The 6,248-nt window shown below is 41.3% G+C and overlaps 1 pseudogene; it reads right to left on the bottom strand.

Moving 5' to 3' along the window:
* Positions 1-743: 743 nt before the first annotated feature.
* LOC101585436 lies at positions 744-1,471 on the bottom strand (annotated as a pseudogene).
* Between the last annotated feature and the right edge of the window lie 4,777 nt (positions 1,472-6,248).

Here is a 6,248-nt window from a genome sequence, read left to right on the forward strand (position 1 = left end):
TGATGCTGCTGATTATAATCCATTCATACCTTGTATTTTGTCTTCTACATTTTCATAATATATAGCTTAATTCTTCAGGGCTCATCTATGGTACCCTGTGATATTTCTCATATTTTCTGAGTGTTGTTTCAAGACCTAGCACAAAACAGGGATCTTCTGAGATAATTAAAGCACAATGGACAAAAGTGAACATGTAGAGACTCTAAGCAGAGACAGACCAGCTACATGCCTTATAGTGCACAAGGGGCAGAAGAAGGAAAAAAGACATGGACTGAATCTATTCCCTGGTCCTAACCTCTAGATCATTATCTGTCTCTATTCAATTACATACAAAATTTCTGAGATAATAAGAGAAAGCTACACATACAACTTTTAAAGCTGTGAAGGGTGAATATTTCACACTATTTTATTCAAGAGCATTAATTTATTTCAAAAAACTAATTTCCAAGTTTGATGAAGGGAAAGTCTCATTATATTTTCACTTTGAAAATCTTGGTCTATGAAAAGTATTTTATAGGGAAGCAGCTAAAATTTGGGCTAGTTTTTTGAGACAACCCTTCTTGACTCTATTAAGCACCAAATATGTCAAAGTTTTTCTAAAATAAATGGATACATGAGGTGCATTTATAATATTCTCTTAAAAGAGTATATTATAAGCCAGTTTCATGGGTCACAAGGAAGTAAAAGGACTATGTACAGGTTCTCAGGAAACAGGCAGGGGGCAGAGGAGGGTCAAGATGAGTCTAGGGACTTGGTGGGTGCATTCCTGGGGGAGGGGTCCCTGGGGAAAGGGTCCCTGGGGAAGGGGGCCTCATCCCTAGAGGGGGCATACCCGTAGGAGTCCCTCTTCCAGGAGGGATCCCCGCTGGGGAACCCATGGATGGTCGCATGTGAGGAGGAGGGCCCATAATTCCTGGAGGGGGTGCTCCTCAGCCCATAGATGGAGGAGGTCCCTCACAGCCAGGCAGGTACTGAGTTGGGGCCCTTGCAATGCTAGCTGGGACAGCAGCTGCAGTAGCCGCAACAGTGCCTCTTCCTTGTGGGGTCATCACCTGTTGGGATGGCCCACCAACCCTATGGCCTGGCCTAGCAAGTCCTGCAGGAGCCTGTGGCATGAGAGCACCAGCTGGGGTTCCTCTACCTACAACCCTACCGATTCCTGGGCCCCCAGCAGCTCCAGCAACTGGTCACTCAGCAATGCCAATATCTAGGGAGGATGTCCTTCCACTGTCACAGAGACCAGGTTCTCCCCTCACAACAGCACCAGACCAAGGACTCATTTCTCATCTCTTTCTGCTTTCTTAGAGCTCTTTGGCTTGATCTTCCTGGATTCATCCCAGTCACAAAGGATCAAGCTCATATGTTCATCAAAAGCATGGAAGGTGCCAATGAAGACCCAGCCATCGTGCAGGACGCATCTCACCCTGCAGTCAATGTGCTGCAGTATCTTGCTACTCTTGCCCACCATCATGGCAGCAGTTCTGATGGTTTGGATACGCACTGGATTCACCTCCTCAGAGGCCTACACAGAGCCAGGAGTCCATTTCAGCATACTCTCTATTTAATACATGAGGACGCAAAAAGCAGAAAACTATATGAAAGAGGGTGAACTCCCATTCTCTGCAAGAAAGGTGCTTTCTGTCTTCCCCACATGAATTACTGCTTATTATATATTTTAAAACATCTGAGCAGCACCACAAGGATCCATATAGCCTGATTTTCTCTGATCTCTTCATTGCATGTCATTGTCTTTATAATGCATATTATCCCCTCGGTAAGCAATGCTATGATTTTGCACCATTTTAAACAGTGGGCACCTCTCCTATATTTCTTTCAAATTGGTTGTCAGGTTGCAATTAGAGGAAAAATAAATCTTCTCATCTTAATGACAGCCCTGTGCAAGTGAAACCAAAGGATAGAGACGACTCTGAGAAATGAGTTCTCTGACAGCATAATTGTAACACTGTCAAGTAATGCAGCTTTTTTCTTCAAATGTACTTAAAACTTCACACAGATATTACTTTGTCATTAAATATAGTTTTGAAAATAATTAATAACATATATATATATGTGTGTGTGTGTGTGTGTGTGTGTGTTTAAATGGTTCCTACAACAAAAGCATAAACTGTCACAACCAGAGTCCTCCCCTCTGGCAGTTTCTGTGTGATGGCTTCAGTCTCTGAGGAAGGCACTGGAGAGGATGAGGTGCAACTAGAAACGCTGATAGTGATCTGGAGGCCAGAGAGTCAGCAGTAGCATTGGCAATTGTTAAAGAGAATGTTGGACCTCTATTTAAAGAAGAGAGTTCCCGTCCAGCAACAGGTGTTATTAAAAAAACAAAATTTTTTTTAAAAAAAAACTGGTCTTTTCGGCCAAAGCTTACTGATAAAGGACAATTTTTTTTTTGATGTAATGATGACAGGATCATGGTGGTAACAGCTGAAAGCTGAGCACTGTGCAGGAGACACTGCTCCAGGTACTTCCGTGCATGCTCCCCACTTTGATTCCATCAAGTACCACATGAGATGGGTAACATAATTATCCTCATCTTGCCCACTTTCTTGTTGCTGAGACACATCACATGATACTCACAATGTAAAGGAGGAAAAGTAATTTGAGATCAGTCTATAGAATTTCCAGTCCATAGTCATCTATCTCTACTGCAGGGCAGCAAGGAAGAGGAGAAAGAGTTCATGGTGTGGCATGCAGGATACAGCAAGAATTAATGGAGGAAGAGCTATATGTACTGTTCCAGGCACCAATAACCTGCTGCTTACCTCCATGCTTCCTCTCCCAACATCACATCCAACAGAAACTCATCATATTAATCCATGGTCTAGTCATCTCCCAAAAGCATCACTATAAGCTTAGAGGGGACATCAAAATATGTCATAACATCCCTTACTGATGTGAACACTGAGCTACAGAGTGATTTGGATAAGGTCACACAGCTGCTGAGTCAATTCTGTCTTTTACACACAGGTCTTTGCACCTACCCCTGTTTTTTGGGGTTTTTTGCTGTTGTTGTTGTTTTTTGTTTTGGTGTTTTGTTTTTTTTTTTTCCAGTACTGGGGATTGAACTCAGGGCCTTGGGCTTGCCAGGCAAGTGCTTATTCTACTGAGCTATCTCCCCGGCCCTGCACCTACCTTTATTAACCCTGGGGTGCCTTCTTTCATTTTTACACAGCATGATAGACTCAGTAAACATTTGTTGATTGGGTCATAATAATTTATTTGTAAATGAATATTATAGAACTTATAATGACTGATCAACTTGAAATTCTTTCCGGCTGGCCAAATAGCTCAAAGGATTAAAGCACCTGCAAACAGGCACAGGGACTGGGGGTTACAGGCCCTGCCCCCGAGGCCCAATGAGAAGAGGACTGAGACTGGGCATGGTGGTGTGCACCTGTAATCCCAACACTTGGGAGGCTGCAAACAAGAGAATCACTACAAGTCTGTCTGGTAGTGAGACCCTGAACACCCTTTAGACTCTTCCCTAAAATATATAGGAGGAGGAGGAGGAGGAGGAGGAGCAGCAGCAGCAGCAGCAGCAGCAGCAGCAGCAGCAGCAGAAGAGAACACAGTAGTTTAGAGCCAGAGGTGATCTTAAAGATCCTTCATCTAAATTGTTCCTTCTATACATAAATAAGGGCCTTAAAGTGACTTGTTTAAGGCTGCACAGCTAAATAGAAGAAAGTCTGGGGTTGTGCAGTGTTATAGCCTTCCTAATCCACAAGTTCATGCTTCAGCATTTGGCCACTTTCACTCAGCAGAGAAAAAAACAGACTGGGTGTTAGATGATATGGGCCCAACTTCTTGTTCTTTCACTAACTCACTATGCACCTTTAAAACCTTGGAATCTCTTGTACAGCAATTAACCACTAAGAAGAATATATGCAGTGTATTATTTGTTGAAACTGTACTTTCAATTTGATTTGAAACTGTCTCATTGCTATATGTTTATCAATAAAACTTTGAAAAGAAAAAAAATAAAAAATAAAAAAAAATAAAACCTTGGACTCTTGCCATGCCGGCCCCACCCCCAGAGTGCACTGAGATGGCAATTGAGACTGGGCATGGTGGCATGTGCCTGTAATCCCAGCTCTTGGGAGGCTGTAAACAGGCGGATCACTGAGTCTGGTCTAGTACAGAGATGCTGAACACCCTGTAGACTCTTCCCTAAAATACAAAAAAAAAAAACCTTGGACTCAGAGTCCACAGCCTCAAATGCAAGGATGATAACTCCTACATAATCTAATTTAGGATTTTACAAACTGCAGCCTAAAAGCCAAATATAGTGTGCATCAATTTTATAAAGTTTTATTGGCATACTCATTTATTTAAAACTTGTCTATGGCTTCTTTTTTACAGACAGAGTAGAGAAACAATGAACATAGAGCCATGTGAACTAAAAGGTGAAAATATTTAATACTTATCCCCTATAGAAAAAATTTTATATCTGAATTATTAAATTATTATCTAAATTATTTAAATTATGTAAAGTCTATGTTATGATTTGTGTCTATATGTTCCACTAAAGCCTCATGACATCATGGGAAATGCTAAATCTAGACATTGAGTTTAATTTATTGTTTAGTGCTAAAACTATGGGTGTAAGTGCTCCACCACCTTAGGATAGATAGCCTACACACAATATAAGGGACAAAAATAATCTTCTCTTGTGCTCCTCCCCTTTTGCTGTTGTTACTTTTCTGTTTTCTGCCACCATGAACTGTGGCCCTTTGACACGTGCCACTCTTCCCTGCAGCCAGCTGAGTATGGACTGAAACCTCCACAAACCATAAGCTAAATAAACCTTTCCATCCTTAATTTTCAGTATCAGGTATTTTGTCTCAACAATGAAAGCAAAGTAATCAACACAGAATTTGATACCAGAAAGTTCAGGGCATTTCTGTAATCATACCTTCTCATGTGGTTCAACCTTTGTGAAAGGTTTTTGGAAAGAGTTTGGAAAGGTTCAGAGATGTTACCAAAAAGAATATTGCTGGAACACCTGCTTCAGCTGGCAGCTGACCTTGTGGGGCTGGTTTTAGATGCATGGAGAATTCATAGAATCAGGGTTAATATGGAATCAACCCTGAGTTCAAAAGACCAGGGAGACCAGGGAGAGAGCCCTTGAAAGAGCAGTGTGTGAAACTTTATGGGTAAAGCCAAAGATGAAGAGAACACCTCAGAAGTGTGTAAGGGTCAGGAATCTGGATTGTATGAGGAAATTTGCGCCAAGGGAGAAAAGCGTGCCAAAGAGAGAAGCCATGGGAGCCACAACGAACAGCAGCATTATAGGGGTGGAGTCATGCAAGCCCTTCAGAGCTCAAAATTTGCCAGATTACCTCAGATGCTGCATATAGAACTACAAGATCTAATGTTTGCCCTGCTGGATTTTGAACTTGCTTTGTTCCAATTCCTTTGTATCCTCCTGTTTGTAATTCTGGAGTGGAGTCTATGCTGTGCCATTGAATTTTGGAAGTGTTGAACCTCCCATTTGTATTGGGGCTCACAGCTAAGAGTTTGCCTGTCATCTCTGAGAGACTTGGGACTTGGACATTTCAGCAATGTTGAAACTGTTAAGACTCTGGCAACTCTTACAGATGGACTAAAATGCCTTTTGCATAAAGCATTGTACATCTGTCTTGGGAGACCCATGGGCAGAATGGTTTGTGGCTAGATATTCCCCCAAAGCCTCATGCAATCATGGAGTTGTCTAAATCTAAATTTTAAGATTGATTCATTGTCTAGTGCAGGTATAATGGATTTGAGTGCTATACCAACCCTGGCGTGGGTGGTGTACATAAAATATAAGAAACAGAAAGAATCTTCTCTCATGTTCCTCACTTTTTGCTCTTGTTGCTTTTGGTATCATTGGCTGCTACGAACTGTTACCCATCTGCCATGGCACCCCAATTGGAAGTCAGCCAGTATGGACTGCAATCCCTACAAATTGAGCTAAGTCATCCTTTCCTTCCTTAATTTTGGGTGTCAGGTATTTTGTCCCAGCAACAAGAGAAAAATAAGGAAGACAGACTAACTGCAAGACACTATATCCTTATTATTAAAATGACTATTTCGTAATAGTAATAGCAATAGTAAATCAAGAAAAATAATAGCAACAAAGTCAATTAAATTTTTCTTTGTTTAGTTGTGGCAATATAAGTGGCAATGTTGCTTGAATTGAGATTCTCTTTCAACTATTATCAGTAATGGTTTTCATAGAATCTAATGATACA

Source organism: Octodon degus, unplaced genomic scaffold (genome assembly GCF_000260255.1).
Source record: "Octodon degus isolate 3935 unplaced genomic scaffold, OctDeg1.0 scaffold00042, whole genome shotgun sequence".
In the NCBI taxonomy this organism is placed as follows: Eukaryota; Metazoa; Chordata; class Mammalia; order Rodentia; family Octodontidae; genus Octodon; species Octodon degus.